Below are 12500 nucleotides of genomic sequence, written 5' to 3' on the forward strand. Positions count from 1 at the left end.
AGAACTATCACTTCAGTTCTTCTGACTATTATTATTATTATTATTATTATTATCATTCTCTTAAGCTCTTTGGTTAAACTCTTCCTTGCCCATCCCATCTGCATTTACACCCATGTCTTTCGCCGCATATTGCAGCAGGTCTTCATCATTATTTATCAAATACTCGGCAAGCGTTCTCCTTTCACTCCTTATACAATGGTCTATACTAATTAGTCCTCTGCCACCATTTGTTGTTGTTGTTGTTGTTGTTGTTGTTGTTGTTGTTGTTGTTGTTGTTGTTGTTGTTCTTCTTCTTCTTCTTCTTCTTCTTCTTCTTCTTCTTCTTCTTCTTCTTCTTCTTCTTCTTCTTCTTCTTCTTCTTCTTCTTCTTCTTCTTCTTCTTCTTCTTCAGTGAGAGAGCAGTGCATACCATCAAAGTGACACTGGGGTAAAATATACGAAGTCCAGTATACCCATCATGTCTACCCGTCTAGTTAGGGTACACCAGGCACATGCATCACAACGATATGTGCGCGACATGGTGATCTCATTATCAAGATAAACAGTGCATGACCTTGCAGGTGGGACCCAGTTAGAATTTTCTTCGGGTTGAGTAGCCCATACCACTCAAAAGGTCTGATTAAGGGTTGTTTAAGGATGTTGAGCAAGACACCCATGTTTCCAGAGGTGAATTATTCAAACCCCAAAGGATTCCTCTCAACACATGACTATGATGCTCCCCCACCACTTCTTCTCATGATCAGAGATGCACATATCGTCAGCCACCAAGGGACATGCTCAACTGGTTACAGTCAAACAACTGACAAGCAAATCTGTGGTATTGAGCTGAATATTTGCTGTAACCCATCTTTTATACCAAAACAAAACAATGTACATGATAACACTTCCAATCAATTAAGATCAGAAGCCATGAGAGCCACTACCTGGTACTGCATCCGGGCAATTATTATTATCATCATCATCATCATCATCATCATCATCATCATCATCATCATCATCATCATCATCGTAATTATAATTATTATTATTATTATTATTATTATTATTATTATTATTATTATTATTATTATTATTATTATTATATCTGTGTTTGTTTTGAAATTAAGATTGAAATAAATCGACTTTGTTGAAAATTTGGAGCTCGGTTTTCACCCCCAAATCAAATGTCGCTCTCGTATTTAAGATGAAGTCTGGCTGAATGTAGACGCATTGTGGCTAAAGAGCAGAACCATGCAGAAACGGTAGAATACGTCAACACATAAGTCTTAAATGGCAGAATATCAAAACCGGGGGCTTTAATTTTAGAATCTCAAAGAATAGATCTTATATGCTACAATGCCAAGTTATAAGCATTAAATAACAGAATCCGAAATAAAAGCCCTAAATACTAAAATACCAAACTAAAAGCATTAAACGCTGCCCTTCTACATGTCTTGTTCTTTGGTTCAAATCTGGAATAGAGCTGTAATAATTTTCATTTCTTTGTGGATCTAATATCTGAATACCAGTAATACAGTGCGGCCAATGTTATATTCCTGATATCATTACACTATACTCTGATTGCATGAAACTTCGATTACGCTTTACGTCGATAGCATTACAACCACAGTGTTAAACTCCCAACAACACTGGAGGCACACTGCACGCGTGGCACTATGGCACTACCGGCATTACTTTAGCGATACTAGTGTTATACTACCTAACAAATACCGTCACCCCCACTGTCACCACTCTCTCCACCACCACCAAGAACAGCAACACAAACACTGACACCACCACCGCCACCACCACTATCACTATCACTACCACCACTACTGCCGCCACCAATACAACCACCGCCCCCGACCAGCATTACCGCCACCGTCACCAACGCTGCCGCCGCTATCACGACCACCACCATCACCACCACCGCCGCCACCACCACCATCACCATTACCGCCACCGTCACGACGACGATGACGACGACGACGACGACGACGACCACCACCACCACCACCACCACCACCACCATTATTATCACTACCACCAATACCACCATCACCACCACCATCACTACCACCGCCGCCACCACCACCACCATTACCGCCACCGTCACGACGACGACGACGACGACCACCACCACCACCACCACCACCATTATTATCACTACCACCAATACCACCATCACCACCACCATCACTACCACCGCCGCCACCACCACCACCACCGCCATTACTATAATGTCCAGTCTGTGAATAAATTAGCAGAAAGCTTTAAAGCAACTGAATGATCTTATCACAGCAATATGTCGGCCATAAACTAGATTCAAAGTTGAACTGACTCGGGTGGAAGGGGGTAGAATGGGGGTGGGTGAGTGTCTTGGTGTGTGTGTGTGTGTGTAGATGTAGAGGTAGCTGTGTACGCTGAGGAGGTCTTAGAGTGCGTATGTGTGTGTGAGCTGATGTGTCCACGTATGTGTGCATGCGCATATGTGTGTGTGTGTGCGCGCGCGCGTTGGTTTCGATTTGTGTTGGGTCCCCAATGTGTGTGTGTGTGTGTGTGTGTGGAATCTTATATGAGTGTACGTGCATGTGTTTGTTTGCCTGTTCGCGCATATGTGTGTGTGTTTGTTTGCCTGTTCGCGCGCGCGCGCGCGCGTGTGTGTGTGTGGTGGATATATGTGTATATATGCGTGTATGTGTAGGTATTGTAGTATGTGTATATGTGTGTGTGTGTGTGTGTGTGTGTTGCAGTGTGTTGCAGTGTGTATGTATGTGATATTGCGAGCGGGTAGATGTGCCGCTGTGCATGAGTATGGGTATGGGTATGTTCATATTCTTTTATTCCTTTATTCTTTTATTCTTTTACTTGTTTCAGTCATTTAACTGTGACCATGCTGGAGCACCACCTTCAGTCGAGCAAAATCGACCCCAGGACTTATTCTTTGTTAAGCCTAGTACTTATTCTATCGGTCACTTTTTGCACACGCGCACACACACAAACACACACACACACACACACATAACGGGCTTCTTTCAGTTTCCGTCAATTATATTCACTCATAAGAAGGCTTTGGTCGATCCTGGGCTGTAGTAGAAGACATTTGTCCAAAGTGCCACGCAGTTGGTCTGAACTCGGAACCATGTGTTTGGGAAGCAAAATTCTTACCACACAGCCTTTCTGCGCCATATATAGTTAAAAGAAGCGAAGTTCGGAGTTTGTTCTTGTTAAACGAAAGAAGAACGCACGGAAATCTTATTGTTTATAAGACTGGTGGCGAAACCGATACAAGAGTTGAGTGTGTTACGAGTCTCGAAACTGCATTTGTAGACGACATTTTTTCTAACACAATTCTCTTTGACAAAGAATTGGGTTATGTTTATCTTCATAACAAGTTAAAGAATGGCAGGTTGGCATTAAGCGGGAAGATTACTCGGTACTTTTCAGTCAAGTATATATTTATTGATCTTTTACAATAGAATGGCTGACAGTGACTACGCAGTTTAGGCTTGCTCGACTTCGTCTAATATTCTCTAATATTTAGCTTTACATATAGTCCTTGGTAAGTTGTACTTTGGGTGTGTGTGGATCTGTGTGAAATGATACTTAAGCAAAATGTCGGTCGAGGAGGTAGATATGTCGAAAGGGGATAGAGCAAAACTAAGAAGAAAGTGTGTATTTGTAGCGTATTTGAGAGAAAATTATTGCGAGGAGATTTTCTTTTGTTTGATGGGGGAATTGTGTCATTGTTTAGAGTTCAGCCAAATCTGTAAGCCAAAGCATAATAAACAGGTGTGCCACATGCAGGACGCGACGTACATACACGTGTATACACGTGAATGTGTGTGTGTGTACACACACACACACACACACACACACACACACACATATATATATATATTTATATATATATATATTTATATATATATATATTTATATATATATATATATATATATACATATGTACATGATTGTTATGTGTATAGCTGTGTGATAGAGAGAGAAAAAGTGAAAGATAGCGAGAGAGTGAGAGAGAGAGAGAGAAAGGGGGAAAGAGAAAGAGAGTGTATGAGTGTGTATGTATGCAGGTGTGTATATTTTATGATTCCACATAGCTGTTGCAGTAGCAATGATCGGTGCACAGGATCTAATAGAAGAAACAGGGTGCACAGGATCTAATAGCAGAAACAGCAGTAAGCAAACGAAAGTGATTGCGTAACTTCTGTTCTTTTATCATATACTTCTTTTCTTTTATCATATACATTTAGTAATTCTCTCTCTCTCTCTCTCTCTCTCTCTCTCTCTCTGTATATATATATATATATATATATATATATATATATATATATAAACATAATTAAGGGATCAGCAACAGTTGCTTCACCAACTGTTGCTGATCCCTTAATTATGTTTATAAATGTATAAGAACTTTTAAATAAGTTCTTCACCGATAATGGTGTTTACATACCGAAGGGCTTGGTAAAAATTATTAATTATTAATTTATTAATAAATTAATAATCCTTTACCCTTTTATTTGTATATATATATATACATATAGTTTTTGTATTTGGTGTGCAAGATTCTTTATGTGAATTCGTGTGTTGAAGCATTTCTTTTTGTGTCTAAGGATGAACCAACAGCCCGACATGTGGTACAGACGATGGCAGCGGAATCAAACTCACTTATACATCAAATGTACCAACAGCAGGGACAAAGGTATATACAGGAGTGGTGATGTGACACAGCCAGACTGAGGAAGTTAGAAAGACCGTGGTGGTGCTCCAGCATGACCACGGCCGCATGTCTGAAACGAGTAAAAGAGTAATGGTGTAAGGTATATATATATACACATACACACACACATGCAGAGGGTGCGTGCTAACAGATAGAGTATGTGTGTATGTATCCAATGTTTAGTTTGTTAGGGAGTGTGTGTTTCCTAATGGTACGGTGTTTTTACCAAAAGTAGGTTATATTCGAAATCTGTTCAGTTGTCTGTGTCTCACATGTGATATTGAGAGTTGAGAAACTCGGATTAATTCTTCGGACAACTAAATAAAAAACATCCACCAAAGCAAAGTTCGATTCCTCTGCTAACTTTTTCTAAGCTGACCTCCTCCGCTTCCAAATATAACGACGCCCAGCATTTTCGATAGAGTCTTCACACAATCTCGTCATCTGGAGGTCACTAGAGGTCATTCGTGGTCACTTGTGGTCAGTTGACCTTCAAAGATAAGCTTAAAGTCAGTCATCATTCTTCAAGTCGCAATATTTGACAGATTCCATCATCTCTCTCTTCTCTCTTCTCTCTCTCTCTGTCTTCTACTTTCTTTCTCTCTCTCTCTCTCTTCTATTTTCTTTCTCCCTCCTACTCTCTTTCTCTTCTATTCTCTCTCTCTCTCCCACTCACTTTTAGAGTCTCTCTTCATCACTCTTTATTTCTCTCTTTATTTCCTTCTCTCTTCTCGTCTCACACCTTCTTAGCTGCCCCTCTCCCCCTCCCCTCCCCCTCTCCCCCTCCCCCTCTCCCCCTCCCCCTCTCCCCCTCTCCCCCTCTCAGTGTTCCAATGTCCTCTTCAGTCTCTTTTCATCCCTTATCGGTTTGACTTACTCCATTTCCCTTCAGTCTCCTTTTGTAGCCCCCTCCTCCCCTCTCTTTCTGTACATAGGTAAACTCCGCGTGCGCGCAGTGTGTATATAAAAAAATCTAAGGCGATGCTCCAGTATGGCCGCTGTCCGGCGACTGAAACCATTAAAAGAATGAAAGAGTATATATATATATGTGGTTAATAAGGTTTTGCTTTTATATTAAACTATGGAAGACGGTAGGGATTATAATTTTTGTATGACTTAATGGATTTGTCGCTGTTTAGTTACGTATTTAGGAGTTGTTTGTAATTTAGTTACTGAATTTATTTACCGATACTGTTGCACATAGGGTAAATGTATTTGAATGTTGTGGTTTCTTTGGTTTCTTACGTACACACACACACACACACACACACACACACACACACACACACGTACATATATATATATATATATATATATATCCATATATACTACTGGTGGATAGTAGCATCGGGACCAGGTGAAATCTGAACGTGAACGAGCTTTATACTGTACTACGTTCTTAACAGAGAAGAACCTAATTATATATATATATATACAGGGGTTGGAAAAAATGATGGAAACACCTAGCATCATAACATCATAATTTTGAAATATCTATAAAATCGTCAAAAGCTTCTTTATTTTTATGTTTTTTATTATTTATTATTAGTGTTGCTTTATATGTTTTGCTAAAATTGTTTCTTTTTAGATATCCTCAGAAATGACCTCCTCGAGAACTCAGTTTCCACAAAAAACTGTTCGTGGGGAGCTTCAGGATTTTACTGCAAAGCATAGAAGAAAGGAAGATAATTATTTAAGAAAATCTTATTTGATCAATGACCCTAAAAAATATTGAAAAAAAAAAAAAAGTCGTTCAAATACGACCATATGCAAAAATATCCGAAAATATGCCCAAGTCTGCTTTGTTATAAAAAGCCGAATTGGCCATGTTTGGACTAAAAACTCTAATATGAGAAAATTCGTGTTCTGGAATCTGTTGAAAAACAATGTCAAAGTAGAAATTTACAAACGCTGGATAACCTCAAAGTCACCGATCAAAAACGAATACAAAGCCATTTTTAAAGAAAATAAAAAATAACAATATAAACAGCTTTAAATAATTTATTCAACCAATACATCCCCAAAGTCCCAATTGCTTATAGAATATTCAAACATCAACCGAACATTGGTCGGCCCTTAAACAACAGGATAATCAGAAGCTCCCTGCAACGATTCCTAGTCTCTAACTACAGGGATAGACCAGGAAATGAGGAAAACAGAACCGGGAATCGAAGGTACACTGTTGATTCATATGCTAAGTCATATGGAAAAAAAAAGAAAAAAAAGCAAGAACTGATATATAAAGTTTTTTTTTTAAATGGGGAGGACACAGAACCCCGGGACAATAAATCCTACAATTAGATATAAGGAAACGAAACCGACATCACATAATAAGGAATAAATTCAGAGGACAACAGAATGCACAAAATCGAAATATGCAGAAACTATACAAGCAACAATTTAAGAAACACCAAGAACAGACAGATACAGGTGATTCCTATCCCATGAATCAATTTTAGAGATGAACCTCTCCTAAGAAAGATGAACTCCTTTGTAAATAAATGTATTTAGCAGGAGATTAAATTTCATATCAACGCCTCAAAAATCAAACATGTCTGAAATTAAAAATGAAAATAACTTTGATTACCAGAACAGATTCTTAGGAAAATAATGAAGATGAAACTATAATTAAAAACAAAAGCGAATTCTACCTTAAACGAGGACGAAATACAGTTTTTAATGAATTCTGTGAGGATATTTCAAACTTCCTTCTGGAAAAACAGGAAGCAAAACAGAGAGAACAATGAAGCTATTTAATAAATTTGACAAAAATATAACTATTAAGATTATAAAGATATATAAATTTTAAAGTTATATAAGAATTATAAAGATAATTATTAAGGAATCTGAGAAACGAGGGTTGGTTGTTATTAGGGAGACAAATTATTGCAAGAATTTAGTATTGGAAATGGTACACGATAATATTTACAATGAAGAAACCAAAAATGACAAACATGCGAAAATTATAAAAGAAAACGTAGTCTTGCTACACCCATAACAAAATTCTTTAACCGATAAAGAACCTTACAGACTTCAAATATAGAACAAGCAGCTTCTATGGACATCTGAAATACATAAACCAATGAAACATTTGAAGAAGTCAAAACTAATTGCGAGAATATCTACCCATCATTGGATTTGAACCTGAGACCCATTGTAGCAGGCCCGTCGTGCAAAACACATCGTTTGAGTAATTTCCTAGACACTCTACTAAAACGCCCTCCCCAAGCACGTAAAGAGCTTTATACGAGATAATTTCGATATACTCAATCTTCTGCCTAACACTATAACCGAAAAACATCGATATCGCCACATTTGGTGTTGAGAACCTGTTAGCAACATTCTTCATAATTATGGAATTAAAGTTATAGAATATTTATTTCTTTATTGCCCACAGGGAGCTAAACATAGAGGGGACAAACAAGGATACACAAAGGGATTAAGTCGATTACATCGACCCCAATGCGTAACTGGAACTTATTTAATCGAGACCGAAAGGATGAAAGGCAAAGTCGACCTCGGCGGAATTTGAACTCAGAACGTAAAGACAGACGAAATACCGCTAAGCATTTCGCCCCGCGTGCAAACGTTTCTGTCAGCTCACCGCCTTAAAGTTATAAAATATTGGTTTGACTAATTTTCTTACGAAATACCATAATGCATAGAGAGAAAATTTATTGTAGATAACCCCAGTTGATTTTAGGAAAAAAAACTAATTCATTCGGTAATACATCCTGTTGATGAAATTAATGTACAGCAATGGGAATGGAAGTTGTTCCCGTATGTATGTATGTATGCATGTATGTATGTATGTATGTATGTATGTATGTATGTATGTATGTATGTATGTACGTATGTACGTATGTATGTATGTATGTATGTATGTATCTATCTATCTATCTATCTATCTATCTATCTATCTATCTATCTAACTGTTTGTCTGTCTGTCTATCTATTATCCGTCTGTCTATCTATCTGTCTGTCTGTCTGTCTATCTGTATGTCTGCCTGTCTGTCTGTCTGTCTATCTATCTATCTGTCTGTCTGTCTGTCTGTCTTTCTGTCTGTCTGTCTGTCTGTCTGTCTATCTATCTATCTATCTATCTGTCTGTCTGTCTGTCTGTCTGTCTGTCTGTTAGACTGCCCTCCGTCCGTTCGACCGTCCGCCTATCTGTCGTCTCTCTGTCTGTCTGCTTGTCTGTCTGTCTGCTTGTCTGCCTGTCTGTCTGTCTGTCTGTCTGTCTGTCTGTCTGTCTCTATCCTACCCAGTCTCCAACCACCCATTATTAGCCAGTTAGTTACAATGTGGTGGTAGGAGAAGGAGTAGGAGGGAGTGGAGATGTGTTCGACAATCTTAATAACACTTTCAGATCTCCAAAGATTGCGAATATTCATTTGGAAGAGAGGGAGAGAAAGAGAGAGAGAAAGAGAGAGAGAAAGAGAGAGAGAAAGAGAAAGAGAGAGAAAGAAAGAAAGAATGAGAGAGAGAGAGAGGGACAGACAGAGATTTATCGCGACTGGACTGAAGCTGGGTCCGGAGTAGTGGATTATCTGGATTATAATGGAGGTGGTTGTCATGTTGTTGTTGTTGTTGTTGTTGTTGGTGGTGGTGGTGGTAGTGGTGGTGGTGGTAGTGGTGGTGGTGGTGGTGGTGGTAGTGGTTTGTTGCTGTTGTTGTGAAGGTGGCAGTGGTGTGTGGTGCTGGTTGTGATGATTGTGGTGGTAATGGTTGTAGTAGTGATAGTTTGTGGTGGCAGTGTATTCTCATAGTGGTTTTGGCGTTAGGTGGCGGTTGTGGTGACGGTGGTGGTGAAAGTAGTTGCGGTAGATGTACTAGTGGTGTTGGTCAGTGTTGTGGTGCTTGTAATGATGGCTACGCTAGTAGCTGTGCTGGCAATGCTAGTAGTGGTGAGGGCGGTTGCAGTGATAGGCAGGTCCTCTATATACCACAATCAGCTCTCTACATAAAACTTGATGGTATTCATTCTCACATTGAGTGAAATGACAGTATGATCTAACGAAGGACTTATTTAAAACAATCACCTGAAAAAGTGCATCTTATACCTTTGATTACACATGGTAATTACATCATCTAACCGATGTGCTACGAGTGTAAAAATATGTCGAAACGATTGTAGTAATTTTAAATAATTTCGTTCAGTTCATTTTCTATTATTTATCTATGTTCTAGATAAAGCAGATACTATTCTGTGGTATCTATTTATGGCTTGGTGGACCATGTACAAGAGCATCCTCAACCGTAGACCTGGTTTGTATGTGTCCAACTGATTAGGCATCCCAACGGTTCTTTGTGAACCAGGTGGTGAAGGCGCGTGGCTTAATGGTTAGAGTGTTTGGCTCACAATCGCAAGGTCGTGAGTTCGATACCTGGCGGCGCTTTGTGTCCTTGAGCAAGACACTTTATTTCACGTGGCTCCAGTCCAATCTGCTGGCAGAAGTGAACAGAACCTGTGTTTCAAATGGCCAGCCTTGTAACTCTCTGTGTCATGCTGAATCTCCATGAGAACTATGTTAAAGGAACGCGTGTCTGTGGAGTGCTCAACTACTTGCACATTAGTTTCACTAGCAAGCCGTTCCGTTGATCGTGTCAACTGGAACACTCGTCGTCGCAATCGACGGAGAGCCAGACCAGACATCCCAACGGTCCCCTGTGGACTAGGTAGTGGTGTGAGATACATGTCAGGTCTAGCGGCCCAAGAATCAAAACTCTGCCCATGGGACCGGGGTGGGGGTCAAACTATCATTTGACATTGACTTTATATAGTACGAAACCATGAGGCGGGGAATTGTAACTATGTTTGAAAGGACATCATAAATCAATGTGGGAGACTCGAGAACTTCTTTGATCCTTTATCTAACTGTAATAAAGAATAAGAGAAGGAGACCTTTGTTTTTTTTTTTACATCTGACAAAACCATAATGAGAGATGAGAGATAGAATGTGGCCTTGTCTATCTAACAACATTCTTCTTGTTCAAATGGCCACGAACGAGATGCGTCATTCCAGCAATCTCTGTCCTCCATCATTTTCGATGGGCCTTGAATTTCCTGTTGTGTGTCTCTGCAGCAATGTCACAGACCAGTCATCATCTGGTATGGTCAGTTGTTCAGTACGATGGCAGTGACCAGCTATTATTGCTTCGATCAGTAATAGTAAAGATAAGGAGAATGTATCTATTGTTTGGTCTTATTCTCACAATACCGGATGGTTGGAGCCCTCATGATGTACGTAGCATCAAGGCGATCTCAAAGAACCCGTTTTATAGTCCACGTTCCGGTTCCATTAAGAAGAATGCATTCTACACATGCCCTAAAGAAGGTCAACGTTGTTGAAAGTAAAATACTTGATTGGAAGACGAATCAAAACCTTGTTTGATCCGATAACCCAGAACAAGACAAAGTCACAGACAAGGCTCAAATCTCTTTAACCCAATTTCTGACCAAAACTCACGAGATCTTTTGCTATCTCCACATTCTATTAATTCCTTAATCATCTAGCATTTGATTGGTTTATTAATTAAATGAAACAAATGTCGTCCCATGTCAAGACGTGACAGAATGAACAGGATACCTCGTCGCGTGGGTGAACAATGCTGGTGCTTTCTCTCTCTCTAATTGGAGGAATGAGGTTACATTCCATTCTTCCTATCCGCAAATCATTAATACCATGTTTAATTGAGAGAATTCTCCAATAATATTTGATAGAATTGCCAGATCTGTGGAGGTTCTGTGCATATATGTTAGGGCTTTTTCTGACTTGCTGAAAACGGCTGATTGTTATGGGAGTTTTACTCCCAACAGGCTTCCGCACAGTTGCCATCTACTCGATTTCTCTCACAAGCTTTTGGGCAATTTGAGGCTATGGAGAAGATACATTCATAAGGCGAAACAGTCGGATTAAACTTAGAAATACGTGATTGAGAAGCAAACTGCTTAACTACACAATTCCTTTGGTCATACACACGTACACATGTATATTCATATCTTCATACATGCAAACACGGTACATAGTTGCAAAACACACGCCCACACACACACTCAGACATGCACACACAAGGAGACAGAGGTACACACACACACACACACGCACACACGTAAAAACACAAACATGGACGCGCAAACACATGAATATGCAGAATACATACAAATGTACACACATACATACATAAATACATGCATACACACATGCATATAAATGCACACACATACACACACACACTAGCATACACACATGCGCAGAAACAAACAAAATGGCACGCAGTTTGAATAACGGACAGAGTCAAAACTATTGAAAACGTTGCAAGACGCAACAAAAACAAAAATTTTAGGAAAAAAAGGAAGTAGAAATTTTACCGGTGAGTGTGTTAAAAATTATAAGGCACTAAAAGAGAATGACTCTCCCCAGACACAACAGTATATATATATATATATATATATATATATATATATATATATATATATATATATATATATATATATATATATGTATATATATATATATATATATATATATATATATATATATATATATATATATATATATATTTATATATATATATATATATATATATATATATATATATATATATATATATATAAATATATGTATATATATATGTGTGTGTGTGTGTGTGTGTGTATGTATATATACATATATATACTTATGTATGTATGTATATATATATATGTGTTTGTGTTTGTCTTCCACCACTTGGTAACCGGTGTTGGTTTATTTGCGTACTCGTTCAGCGAAAGAGATCAAAATAA

Source organism: Octopus bimaculoides, chromosome 1 (assembly GCF_046866305.1).
Source record: "Octopus bimaculoides isolate indiv1 chromosome 1, ASM4686630v1, whole genome shotgun sequence".
In the NCBI taxonomy this organism is placed as follows: domain Eukaryota; kingdom Metazoa; phylum Mollusca; class Cephalopoda; order Octopoda; family Octopodidae; genus Octopus; species Octopus bimaculoides.